This window comes from Echinops telfairi, unplaced genomic scaffold (assembly GCF_000313985.2).
Source record: "Echinops telfairi isolate 266 unplaced genomic scaffold, ASM31398v2 ScPeMD7_3533;HRSCAF=4204_0, whole genome shotgun sequence".
In the NCBI taxonomy this organism is placed as follows: domain Eukaryota; kingdom Metazoa; phylum Chordata; class Mammalia; order Afrosoricida; family Tenrecidae; genus Echinops; species Echinops telfairi.
This window is the reverse complement of record NW_022107431.1, coordinates 63,728,531-63,742,035: the sequence shown is the minus strand read 5'-3', so window position 1 is coordinate 63,742,035 and position 13,505 is coordinate 63,728,531.

The window sequence follows — 13,505 nt, the reverse complement described above, 5'->3', positions numbered from 1 at the left end:
TGTACAAATGTGCTTTACACAATTGATGTGTGTATGGATTGCGATAACAGTTGTATGAGCCCCTAATAAAATGTTTAAAAAAAAAAAAAAGAATGAGGCCCTTACTCTACTCAAGTCCTCCCTCAGCACAAGCACACATTGTTCTAATAACCTGGTGAGTTAGGTTATTGTGCCAGCCTGGCCAATAAACACATGTGGGATTAATTGAAGGGCAGAGGGATAAATGGCTCGGTGAGCCTTGCCTTTCGAGTTCTAGGGTCTCTTGTTTTGTGGTGGTTGCACCAGGGTGCAGCTGCCTTAGCAGTTTCCTGTTTCAGCTTCAAGGCTGGCTTCCTGCAAGACAATCCCAAGGAGAAGTCACATGGACCTACCCCGATGCAGCCCTGGGTGCTGGAGCAGCTATGTGGAGACCCCTGCCAGTGCTGACATGCTTACACATTCACTGACTCGGCTTTCCTCCTGATTTGTGAGATGGAGGAGGAATTTCTGGATTGGTGTTGGACATACGGGTTAATGGGTTAATGTTGGACTTGTGGGTTTGGGCAGCACTGGGTTGGGATGTTTTCTTGATGCACAGTTAACCATTTTATAAAACTCTCTTTTACATGAGTTTCTGTGGATTTATTTCTCTAAAGTACCCAGACTAATACACCTGGCATTCTGTGATGCTCATCTTTCCAAAATGATCGCTGAGGACAAAATGGGTGCATAAGCAAATGTGGTGAAGAAAGTTGATGGTGCCCAGCTATCAAAAGATACAGTGTCTGGGTCTTAAAGGTTTGATGTTAAACAAGTGGCCATTTAACTGGGAAGCAACAAAGCCCACATGGAAGAAGCACATCAGCCTGTGTGATCATGAGGTGTCAACGAGATCAGATATCAGGCATCAGAAGACCCAAAACAAACTACCATTTCAATGCAAATGAGGGGGATCAGAATGGAGACCCAAAGCCCATCTGTGGACAATTGGACATCCCCTCACAGAAAGGTCACAAGGAAGGGATGAGCCAGCCAGGGTACAGTATAGCACCGAGGAAACACACAACATTCCTCTAGCTCAGTGATTCTCAACCTTCCTAATGCCACGACTCTTTAATACAGTTCCTCATGTTGTGGTGACCCCCTAATCATAAAATTCCTTTTGTTGCTACATCATAACTGTAATTTTGCTACTATTATGAATCAGGCCACCCCTATGAAAGGGTTGTTCAACCCCCCATGGGGTGGTGACCCACAGGTTGAGAACTGCTGCTCTAGTTCTTTAATGCTTCCGCTCCCCACCCACTATCACGACCCCAGTGCTACCTTACAAATCCGACTAGACATTAGCACAGATAAGAACTCTCAGCACATAAACCCCTCGGGACCAATAATGAGAGTAGTGATACCATAAGAGTAGGGGAAAGTAGAGGGAGAAGGGGGAGGAAGGGGAAACTGATTTGATTGCACTGACGAATGTACAAACCCCCACCTCGTCGCCGCAGGGGATGAGCAGGGTGTAGGGAGACAATGGATGGTGTAAAATATGAAAAAAAATTTTCTAAATTGTCAAGGGTTCATGAGGGTGGGAAGGTAGGGGAGGGAGGGGAAAAACAGGAGCTGATACTAAGGGCACAAGTAGAAAGAAAATGTTTTGGAAAGGATGATGGTAATATATGTACAAATGTGCTTGATACAATTGATGTATGCATTGTTGTAAGAGCTGTAAGAGCCCCCAATAAAATGTTTTATTAAATTAAAAAAATAGAGTAAGGCCCATTCCCTTCAGGTCTAGAACTGAATTTACTTCTGATTACCAATTTAAGCCCAAAGTGCAGCATTTATCCAAAGACAAAGCTCAGAAGGTTAGGAAAGAAGAGAACCGGAAATACAAAACACAGGGAGGCCAGGGACTCAGTGATGGTACCCTGAGAGGCCTGCAGTGGATGAGTTGAATCAGGATGTGTACGAATTGCTGAATTTAAAATGATGATCTTCCCTGTAAACCTTCACCTAATTCACAAAAGATTTTTTTGAAGAAATAATTTATAATAGTGTGACAGTTAGATAGCCTTATGCCAACTTGCAGATATATAAAGGTGTAGGGGTGGAGTCTAAACTGCAATCAGGCCACAGCCTGATAATGTCTCCGTGGGGGTGTGGCCTTCTTATAAGGGAGGCCCTGGGCCCTCTCTCTGCCTTTCCATTCCTGCTGGCTGACCCTGAGAGCTGCTACTAGGGACCTGTCATGTTTCCCCTGATCTATGAGACTTGGCCTCCACCCACCCATAACCGTCCTGCGATCTCCATTACTACATGTCGCTGCGTGATTCTGAAGAAGGACTTTTGGACCAGGACTGGGCTTGTAGACTTGAGTTGGACTGGGCTGGGATGTCTTCTTGGTGTATAACTGTTTCTTGATATAAAGCCCTTTCTTATACATATATGAGTGTCACTGGATTTGATTCTCTAGTCAACCTTGCCTAACATACCTACTGAAAGTGTTAGCTACAGAATTCACTTCCAAATTCTTTCCCTAAAACTCCAGTCTTCTCTAACCTGGTCTATTGTGCCTGTCTAGCTTTGCTTTGTGCAATCTGTTTACAAGAGCCTTTGACTGAAATCAGGGGCTGCAGTGAACATCCCCACTACTGCTCCACTGCTACTTCCACTCATGCCATTTCATTTCCTTGGATTTACTTTCTTACTCCTCTGTTTTTAGTCAAATCTTGCCTCTCTGTCACAGCCCACCATAACCACTCTGGTTTCTCTTCCTATTTATAAGGTTCGACATTATTTGCTTATGTTAAATACTTACTTTTTAAATTGTCTTTTAAAGCTATAATTTAGAGTCTTTTTTATTCCCAGAAATATTCTACATGCTTTGCATGAACTACCTTGTATAATCTTTACAACAATCCCATGAAGTAGGTGCTAGTATTTTGCCCAGGTAACAAAACTGAAGCACAAAGAGGCTATCAGTTGAATCATCTTAATTTAGTCTGAATTCGATATGTGAAGTAAGTGGCAGTGCCAAGACCCAAATCCAGAAAATCTTTTCTTTTCATTTTATTAAGAAAATTATTGTGAATGATTAAAGTTTACAGAGCAGATAATCAGACCCACATTTAACATATTGATGCACATTTTGTTTCAACACCTCCATTGCAATCCTCTAAATCAGTGGTTCTCAACCTTCCTAATGCCGTGCCCTTTTAATACAGTTCTTCATGTTGTGGTGACCCCCAAACCATAAAATTATTTTCAATGCCACTTCATAACTGTAATTTTGCTACTGTTAAGAATCGGGCAACTCCTGTGAAAGGGTCATTTGACCCCCAAAGGGGTCTCGACCCACAGGTTGAGAACCGCTGCTCCAAATATACCATCACATTCCTTTTCCTCCCTGGGATCCTGTTCCCATTCCTACTTATTTCCTAACCTTCTGAGCTTTGTCTCTGGGTAAATGTTGCCTTTTGGCCTTACATGGCTGACTGTTATGCCACAAGGCTGAACCACTATCTTGGGGAACCCAATAGTCTGTATGTGAGAAATAAGCATCTTCTATGATTCTGAGTTTTGTTCCATGTTTTCCTACCATTCTATCCAAGACCTTCTAATGTGATATTTTCCAAGCAGTTGGTAACGGGAGGTAGGCACCATCTAGTTCCTCTAATCTCCCACTTAGAGGGCTTATTAAGGAAATTAACAGGTTGCAATTCAGGATAAAACATACTTAGGACACAGTCCTTTGGTCAGAAGAGGCTTTCCAGCCATGCCCCAAAAGTAGGCATCTCTCTAGTCCTTGGCCTCATGGCCCCTTGGCCCCTTGACCTCTGCCCTGCTCAGGCAAAGTTAAAGAGCTGTTTTAACATGGCATGCCACTCCAGCTTAATCCTAACCCCAAAGGCACTCAGTACTAACTGGGTCTGCAAACGTAGACCCCAACCATGAAGGCATCCCACTCCACAAACAAGTCTCCTGCCTGAAAGCGCTCACTTTCTTTGCTCTGCGGACCAGTTAAGAAATGGTATGGAAGCCACATTTGACCCCTACAGCTATAAAGTGTGAAGGGAAATCCAACTTCACTGTGGTCAAGGATGAGTCTTTGTTGGAGGGGTCAGACATATGTCTATCCTCCAACCTTCTTTAACTTGTTCTGACACCAACCCTCCCTCTCTTGGAGTCCGTTTCTCTGTTGGGTTTGATCATCTGGTCCCATGGCCACACAGAGCTCACAGACTATCCCCAGGATTTTGAGGTTTATTAGGGAAGCTCACAAGTTACAAAGTTAAAGATAGAGTTCTGGTGTCCATAGCCCCCCTTCTTCAATCATAATGGCAGATAGGTCTCTCTCTGGTCTTTGGTTTTCTTGGCTTATGCCCTATTGCAAAGCAACTTTAATGCTGATTCATGCCCAAAAGGGGCCTTACTCTGCAAGCCAGCCTCGTCCCCAAAGCACTCAGCTTTGCTTCTGAGAGCTGGCAAGCCCATGACCCTGCCTAACGGCCTCTCTGTCTCGGAACTGCTTCTCTGCTCTGTCTCACTGTCTTGGAGCTGTTCCTCTACTACTTGTCTATTCAGGGGTGTCAAACATACATCACTCTTGCTTCCTTCTTTCTGGTCACGGGATTCTCTGTCCCAGCTCCTGAAATAGCTCACATTGTACCCAGGGAATGGCAAAAGTGAGTATTTCCTCTATTAGAATTTATTTCCCATACTCCATTTGCATGGTCCACCCCAACCATTTGGTGGGAGTTACAGAGACTATGGGTAGATGGCCAATGCCAAATAATTTCCCTTCAGCCAGGAAGCCCACCCCTCTGCCTGGTTCTCAGTCCTGCTGCTGCCATTTCTCAGCTGCTTCTCTCACATCATAGTTTCAATGTGCAGGAATCTCATTGTCTAAATGATACTCTCCAATCCTGGCTCTTTTCTCTTTATGCTAATGAGACAACCGCTTCTTGCTTCTCAGATAGCTCATTTTATACCCAGCAGAATGGCAAAATGGTTTAATCCCACATTATACTTTCAATTTTTTACAATAATAACTAAAACTTTTAACAATCACTCACTTCTGAATCATATAATCTTCAGCATCTCCCCCTACTTTGTCTTTTCCAGACCCATGAGGAAAGAGTCATTTGGTGGGAGTTACAGAGACTCTGGTTGGAAGAACCATATCAAGCAAATCACTGACACATAATTATTCTTTGTGCCAAGTGTAAACATGATGAAAAGGAGCAAGACAAATTTATTACATGGAGCATAGTTAACAGAGAAAGGGGAGAGCGAATGAAAACAGATCAAGGCTGATCAAGTGGAAGCTATGATATTACTAGCATTATCACTATCATCTTCATCACTGCCACTAGCACCACCATTGATCAATTGTGGAGCAGAAACAAAAGCCAAGCAAACGTTGCTCATAAAACACACATTGGATTCAAAGAGAAATGTAGAGGGTAGAGGAATAAGTACCCTCCTACTTGCATATGAAACATATCCTTTTGCCTCTGAATGGCAGATTCATCTGTCCATCCCTGCTTAAAGGAAACACTTTATGAGGAGTTATGCTTATGGATGGTCCATACAAATGTAAATCAAAGAAGGAATGAATAGACTATGGTACTTAAGAGGAAATTTTGGATAAAAAATGGAATCATAGACTAGTTGTAGATCCAGGTAACACATATAAGACATCATTTGCTAAGGGATTTCCATTTTAGGAGATGGTCTTTGGGATAGGCAAATTTCAGTTTCTGAATGGTAGTGATAAACATGATCGTCCTACTCATACCAATATTTCATATTCTTCTAAAAACTGCCCCTTTCCTCCTATGTGCAATGAGATAAAGGTTTCTAAATTTTATGTGTAAGAGTTCTTTTGCTCAGGTCTATTTTCCTAGGAATAGTTTCCGTTCTTATGAGGCAATGGAAAAGTCGTTTCCGTTGAAACAGTGTGCTTTAGTCATGTAGCCCAAACTTTCTAAGTTGAAAAAGAAATTATACACCGAATTATTGTTCTTACATCAACTTTCGCATAAAAGGAACAACTCTCCCTTGGAAATCACGATGAAATGGGCTTTTCTTTGACGTTTCCATTTAGAATAAAAACCAAATTTGTTAGCAGGTGATGCAATTTCTATCAGTTTTTCCCTCATGATGATCAGATGCTTAGTGAGGCCTGCATTAGGCATCACTAATGTGAATTAGCATCAGGTGGTAAAATTCACAACTGATGGAAGGAACTGGAGAGTCCCCGGGGTGGCCAGCTCTAGCATGACATTTCTTTTTAATAACATTAGCTCTGTTTCTATGGAAACTCCATGTTCTGTTTTCTGTTTACATCGATGTCTTTAGTCATGGTTGGTGCCACTCAGCGCGATAGCTCATGGTGTCCCCACCCCACCCCATGAGCTTCTCCCATAGCAGATCATACAGAATCTTTATTAATGCTCATCACAAACGTTAATCATAGAACACTATGCAATGTATAGAGTTATACATTTTTAAAACTTCGTTTTTCTTAGAGTATATGAATACTTATAACAACTTGTTTAGTGAAAATCTTTCTACACTGAATATATTATTAGTTGCAATATTATTAGCAACTGAATGGCATTCTTTTATGATTTTTCTCCTTTTTTCCCCTTACCTACTACTTCATTCTCACGTAGGCTATTGGTATAGATACACAAGTTACCACAGTATTGGCAATTTGAAAACCAGACAATTTGAAAAAGCCAGCCCCTAGAAAGACATAGGCTACAACGGAAACCACACGTTTGTAGTGTGTGTAGATGAAGCCATAAGATTGGAAGAGTCGCTCCAAGTGTGTCAAGATTGGAGCATATTACAAAGCTCAAATATGAAAGTAGCATAGAGTTTTAACTTTTAGGTATATTAATATATGCAACCTGGGGTTTTATGTTTTTCTTGTTATAATTAATAACAGGAGTATTTTTTATGAAAGCATAATACATTTCTGCTGAAACACTACAAAAAATGTTATAGACAGTCATTTTAGCATCACCGCCTTTGATAGAGTCACTTGGTATGGTCCCCACTCCCACCCCCCTTTAGTGATGTCATGATCTTTAGATTTATTAAAGTAGTCAAGTACTTAAAGCTAACGGTCGCATTCTGCTTTAAGTATAGCATTATAGAAGTCAGATTAACAGCCCAAACTTTATTAGAAGCAACTATGGTGATATGAATTGCCAATTATTAGTAGAGATTATATTTTTGAGTTTTTGTATATTTCTAAAGCACTAACACTCAAATTGAAAGGGGTAATTATTGCTTAACTATAATTTGCATAAAATAGATCAACAGAAAAATGGATAATGGTAAGATCTGGTACACATGTCATGCACATGAGTGCACGCACACATGTGCATGGGGGCACACACACACACACACACACACACAATACATGAGGAGGTTTCCAAAAGCTTGTGGAAAAGTTCCATTATCTTTTAATGCAAACATGATATGACTACACATATTTCTGCTTAGTTTCTGTGATAGGGTTTATGACTAGCTTCTGTGATAGGGTTTATGTCAGCTTGGCTAGATTCTCCCAGGATGTGATCTAACATAATGTAATCAACTATACGATGGGATCTTCTGTGAGAAGAATATTGTGGAGTGCTATCTCCTTGATATGCCAAAGTCTTGGTACAATCGAAAGGATATTATATCGGGGATATGGCCCACTCTTAATATAAGTTGACACTGTAAGGAAACTAGCTCACTTCTTCTTGCTGGTCTGGGCCTGCATCTAGCTCATCAACCCACCAATCCTGGGAGCTCTCCGAAGCCTTTGGTCTTGCCTGCCTGACTTGCTGACCTGGAGTTCATCTGCCTCTGCCTCCCACAGCCTGTGGTCTTTCTGCTTCCTGGTTTATCGTCCTGCTTCCTGGTTCACTGCTCCTGACAATACCCAAAGCAGGAGAAAACCCTCCAGTTTAACAGCAGGCCCATGGACGTGAACCAATTGGACTTGATCACTTCTGCAAATGTGCGAGCACTTTCATAATCTAACAGTTTTTCTTCATATGAACATACAAGCATCAATAGTTTTGCCCCTCTAGTGAGCTGCCCTTGAGTTGGCTCCTGCCCATGGCATTTCCATAGGCTGCAGAATAAATCTGCTTCAATAGGCATAAAAGGTCCACCTAGACATATAGATCTACAGTGGTAAGTAGAAATTATTGCTATAAAATGATAGAAACCTTTATTAGATAAAGAATCACAATATGATTGTTATTATTTATCAGAATATGCTCCATCTAGATCTATTCACTTCTGAAAATGGTGTTTTTATCTCTCTATCCCTTCTCCAAAGAATTGTGCACTCAGATTTACACCAAATTGAAACGGCAGTGTGAAGTCATCAAGAGAATCAAAGTATGTTCCTTTTAAATGTCTTTTTTTTTCCAGTTTGAGAACAAAAATATGCCTGAAGGGGAAGTGTCAGGGCCATGGGATGAATGGGGTAAAGCTTCCCAACCAATTTCTCATGGGAGAGCATTGCTACCTTCGAAGAATGAGAAGGTGCATTCTGATGGGAAAACATTCCTTAGCACAATTTTCCTAACCATTTTTCTCATCTATGTAATTTTCAATTTTCTTAAAACTTCTTCCTAGTAAGCCCCTGCGATTTTCCAGTCTCTTTCAAGAAAATTTACCAAGATGACCTCTGTTGGATTTCCAATACAGTCACCACAACCTTCTGACCTATTCTCTGTTCCAGCAGATGTCAGAAGTGAACGTTTTGAATGGATTTTTAAAGGCACTCTAATCAGACCCAAATCAGTGTATTACCGAAAGAACTGATCTGAAACCATTTACTGAGTGCAGAAATAGGTTTGTACCCATTTAAATTGAGGTAAACCCATCCCTATATGGGTTTATTTGAACCTTGGAGCAATACTATTGTACTTTTTATGTGTGCTTAAAAGGCATACAAAAATATTCAATATTGCCAATAATCAAGAAATTCAATTTTAAACAACCAAAAACCACTCAGGAATTACCTTTTTGGTTAGTCAAGATGAAAACAGAATGATAAAATACATGGTGGGAATATTGTCAAGAAATAAGAATATGATGAGAATATTTACAGAAATATAAATTTGTGCAAGTTTCTGAAGAGTGTATTGACAATCTGTATCTCAAACTTATTTATGAGCAAGCCACTTGACCCAGATATTTCACTTCTGGAAGTTTTTCCTAAGGATATATAAATATACAATATAACAGTGACATTTATCACATTATTATTTATGATAAAAAAATTTACGACTGTGAAATGTCTATCATTAGGGGGTTATTTGAATTGAACATGCTGTGTGAGAAAGTTAAAACTTACTTACTTTTCTTGGTCAGTGTTTCCCTAATTTCTAGCACAAGACCTGGATGCTAATCATAGTTGTTGAATAAATTAAAATGAGAGCATATAGCTGCAGTTAATTCTCTGAACAGATGTTCATAGTATGCAAAGTGTAAAAAGTAATAAAATCTAAAATTTTCTTTTAAGAATCATCTTCATTTACCTTTACTGCAAATCTACCCGGGAACGTGGTGGAGGCCAAGCTAAGAAAGCGCCTTGAAGGAACAAATCACTTAGGCAAGGAGCTCAAGACCACACCCCAAGGGGACGCCGAGGCCAGTTGGGTTCACAAAGACTATGTTCTACCTGCTGCTTTGGTGAGTGCTGACTAGGGTCTTAAAAGCGTGGGAGTGACGATCTAACGTGCCACTATTGGCTGTTCTAGTGACGAAAATTGAAATGCCTTTCATTTTCATCTCTCCTTTTTCTCCTTGACACAGAGACCAGTAGTCACATGGTCTACAAGACCATGTGAACATGGGCCTCCCTACCTTGGGACCAAAAGAATTAGACGGTGCCTAGCTACCCCTACCAACTTCACTCAAAGGGATCATATTAGAAGGCACTGAATGGACAGAAAGAAACATGAAAAAACACAAAATCACAAAAAACCAGGCTTATGCATCAGATGGAGACTGATAGAATCCCTGACACTCTGGCACTTAATTGACCTATAAGTCTGGAAATGAGCTAACCCCATGGCTCAATTTTCAAACAAACAATAATAGAGATATACAAGGGAGATAATAACAGCAATGAGGTTTGCACACCTTAGAATAATCAATAATTTGACATCAAAATGGCAGCATTTACCTAAGGATAAAGTTCAGAAATATTAGAAAAGAAGGAGGAATAGAAAGAGCCGAGACGGAGAGGAAGTGGGATGAGTGCTGTTACATAACGGAGACTGAGATCCATAAAGGAAAGTGTCTGTGAACTGAAGAACGGAGAAGACATCTGCTCTGCATGCCTTGACTCAGTTCACAGTGATTAAAAAAAGTATAACCATGGATATGTATAAAATAGCTAATATTATGAAAAGAGTTATAGCTAGGTGGGATTTACTTCCTCTTTTTACTTTTCTGTATTGTCTGAATTATTATTATTACAACAATCAAATATTCTTTTTCCATTTTAAAAGTGAAATAAAAGCATAAAAAAGAAAACAAAGGAAGAAATGAAGGAGGGGGCAAGGTGAATGGGAAAGAGGAAAGAAGAGAAGAAGGAAGGGAAAAGGGAAATTAAATATTCAACAAAGGAAGATTAAAAAGTAATTGTATTTAACTGAGTATATGTGTATATGCATCAAACCAAGCCCCTCATGCTGAACGTGTCCAAAATGGAATCCATCACTTTTTTGGTCCTGATTCTCCCTTTTAAATCTGCTCTTGCAATGGTGCAACAGTTAAGTGCTTGGCTGCTCATCACAAAGGCTGGTGGTTCAAACCCATTCAGTGTCTGCCTGATGAAAATCTTTGTGGAAATTCTACTCTACCATATGGTCTCACTATGAATCCAAATTGACTTGATGGTTCCAAACCAAAATTTGGTTAATAAGTTATATCTTCTTTCCCCTTTCTACTTTTTGTTCCAATTGGATGGAATGGTAAGTGGCTAATGTGCCCGATGACGGAACATACAAAGTTTTATGAAGTTTTTCCAGGTGTTAGTGCTCCATCAATTTCCAAGCCAGAAGAATGTAGTTTCAAGTATTTCATATCTGAGATACAAAATCCTCAACATTTAATATGTAAATCACTTCAATTCTTCATTTATGTCGAGCACCATCTCTGCTTCTTTGAAGAAACAAGTGGAAGGAACACTCTTAGACCTGTTTCTAATGAATTGGCAAGGTGACCAATTAATCATTGAACAAGTTGTTTTCAGGCTAATTAGCTTTTTAGAGCTTTCAAAAATATTCTTTCTTTCTAATTATATTATCTTTTAATACTCACTTCATATTTCAACTTCTGAGAAATTTTACCCAAAGCCTAACATCTGGAAACTGACTGGATTTAATTACAAAAATATAATAGTCATTATGTGTTTGTGTGCCTCTCTACCAAATACTGGTGTTGTATCAAACACATATGTACATCTATTGTTCATTGAAGTGAATTGATCTCAGGATTATTCTTGAATTCCTTTTTACATTCATTCTCACATGCAATGAGCCTTAGGGATCAGTTCAGTCTGCTTATAGATCAGTCTTCATTTCCATGACAGTTTCAAAGATTTGGGGCCAAGCACATTGCTGATGTCATTGATTCTAAGATGTATTTTTTCACCTTTTCAACACTTTAAAAATCAGAAAGCACCCCATAGAGCATGATGTTGTGCAATCATTTTTGGCAAGTGTCATTGCTTATGCAGGTATGAACTTGGTTGTCATTCCAGGTGGTTGACTGGACAATTGAAAGCCTAGATGTGTGAGTAACAAAATATTTAAGGACAACTGAGAAGTTCCAACTATTGTGTGAAGATATTCTGTTGTTGTTTTTGTTAAGATCAAGGAAGTGCCCCAGTGTGATGGGGTCAGATTGGGCACAATTCCCACACTGTGTCTACAGTGTTGTCCCCTGTAGCTCTATGGTTCAGTGAGGGACATTGTGTCTTATGGTGGCGCTGACCCTCTGGTCCTCTCTGTGCATTATCTGCTCTGAGCAGGAATATCGTCCTTGGGGCTTGGTGGGCCAGGATGTGTTCCCCTCCTCTCCCTCCCTCTTCGTTTCTCCTGTGTGCTCTGATCAGATGTGCCCCTCTCTCCAAGCTGTAGCTTCAGTGCGGTCCTCTGAGGTGGATTCTTCTGGGGGTGGGGTGGGGGGTGTCCACATAGTTTGGATTGGGGCAAGCCTCGCAGACATCTATTGGTTCCCTGGTACATTCCAGTATGTTGTATTCATGTCTTGGTACATCAGGTCTCTTGTACAGCCTGGTCTTGGTACAGCCAGGTCTCTCTCTCTCCTGTGGAGATATAAACAATACACTTTGATCTAATAATCTGGCACTCTGTGATGTTCACCTTCCCGACATGATCACTGAAGAAAAAATGGATGCATAAGCAAATGTTGTAAAGAAAGCAGATGGCTATCAAAAGATATAGCATCTGGAGTCTTAAAGGTTTGAAGATAAACAAATGGCCATCTGGCTGAGAAAAAAACACATGGAAGAAGTACACCTGCCTGTGTGATCATGAGGTGTCTATGGGATCAGGAATCAGGCATCTAAGCCCCAGAACAAAATCATACCAATGTACATGGGGGCGGGGGCATGGAGTAGAGATCCAATGCACATCTGTAGACAATTGGACATCCCCTCACAGAAGGGTCACAAGGAAGAGATGAGCCAGTCAGGGTGCAGTATAGCACTGATGAAACACACAACTTTCCTCTAGTTCTTTAATGCTTCCTTCCCCCAACAATAATGACCTCAATTCTACCTTACAAACCAGATTAGACCAGAGCATGCACACTGCTACAGATAAGAGCTCTCAACACAGGGAATCCAGGATAGATAAACTCCTCAGGGCCAACAATGAGAATAGAGATACCAGGAGGATTAGGGGAAGGTTGGGGGAGTAAGGGGAATCAATCACAATGATCAACATGTAACCCCTTCCTAAGGGGACAAACAACAGAAAAGTGAGTGAAGGGCAACAGAGGACGATGTAAGTTATGAAAATAATAATCTGTAACTTATCAAGTGCTTATGAGGGAGGGTGGGGTGGGGAGGGAGGGGGAAACTGAGGAGCTGATATCAAGGGCTCAAGTAGAAAGAAAATGCTTTGAAGATGATGATGGCAGCATATGTGCAAATGTGCTTGACACAATGGATGAATGTATAGATTGTGTGTGATAAGAGCTGTAAAGAACCCCTGATAAAAGTACTTTAAAAAATCAAGGAAGAACCAACATTAATATTAGTAGAATAGGGGCCAACAACTTGGAGAAAATCACAGAGATAAGGGTAGAGCTCTCCTAAGAAAAACAGGATCACCAACAACTTATGTCTTAGTCTTAGTTCTCTAGAGAAGCAAGACCAGTTTTTATATATATGGAGAAAAAGAGAGAGACACACACAAAGGGAGGGAGAGAGAGGGAGAGAGGGAGAGAGAGAGAGAGAGAGA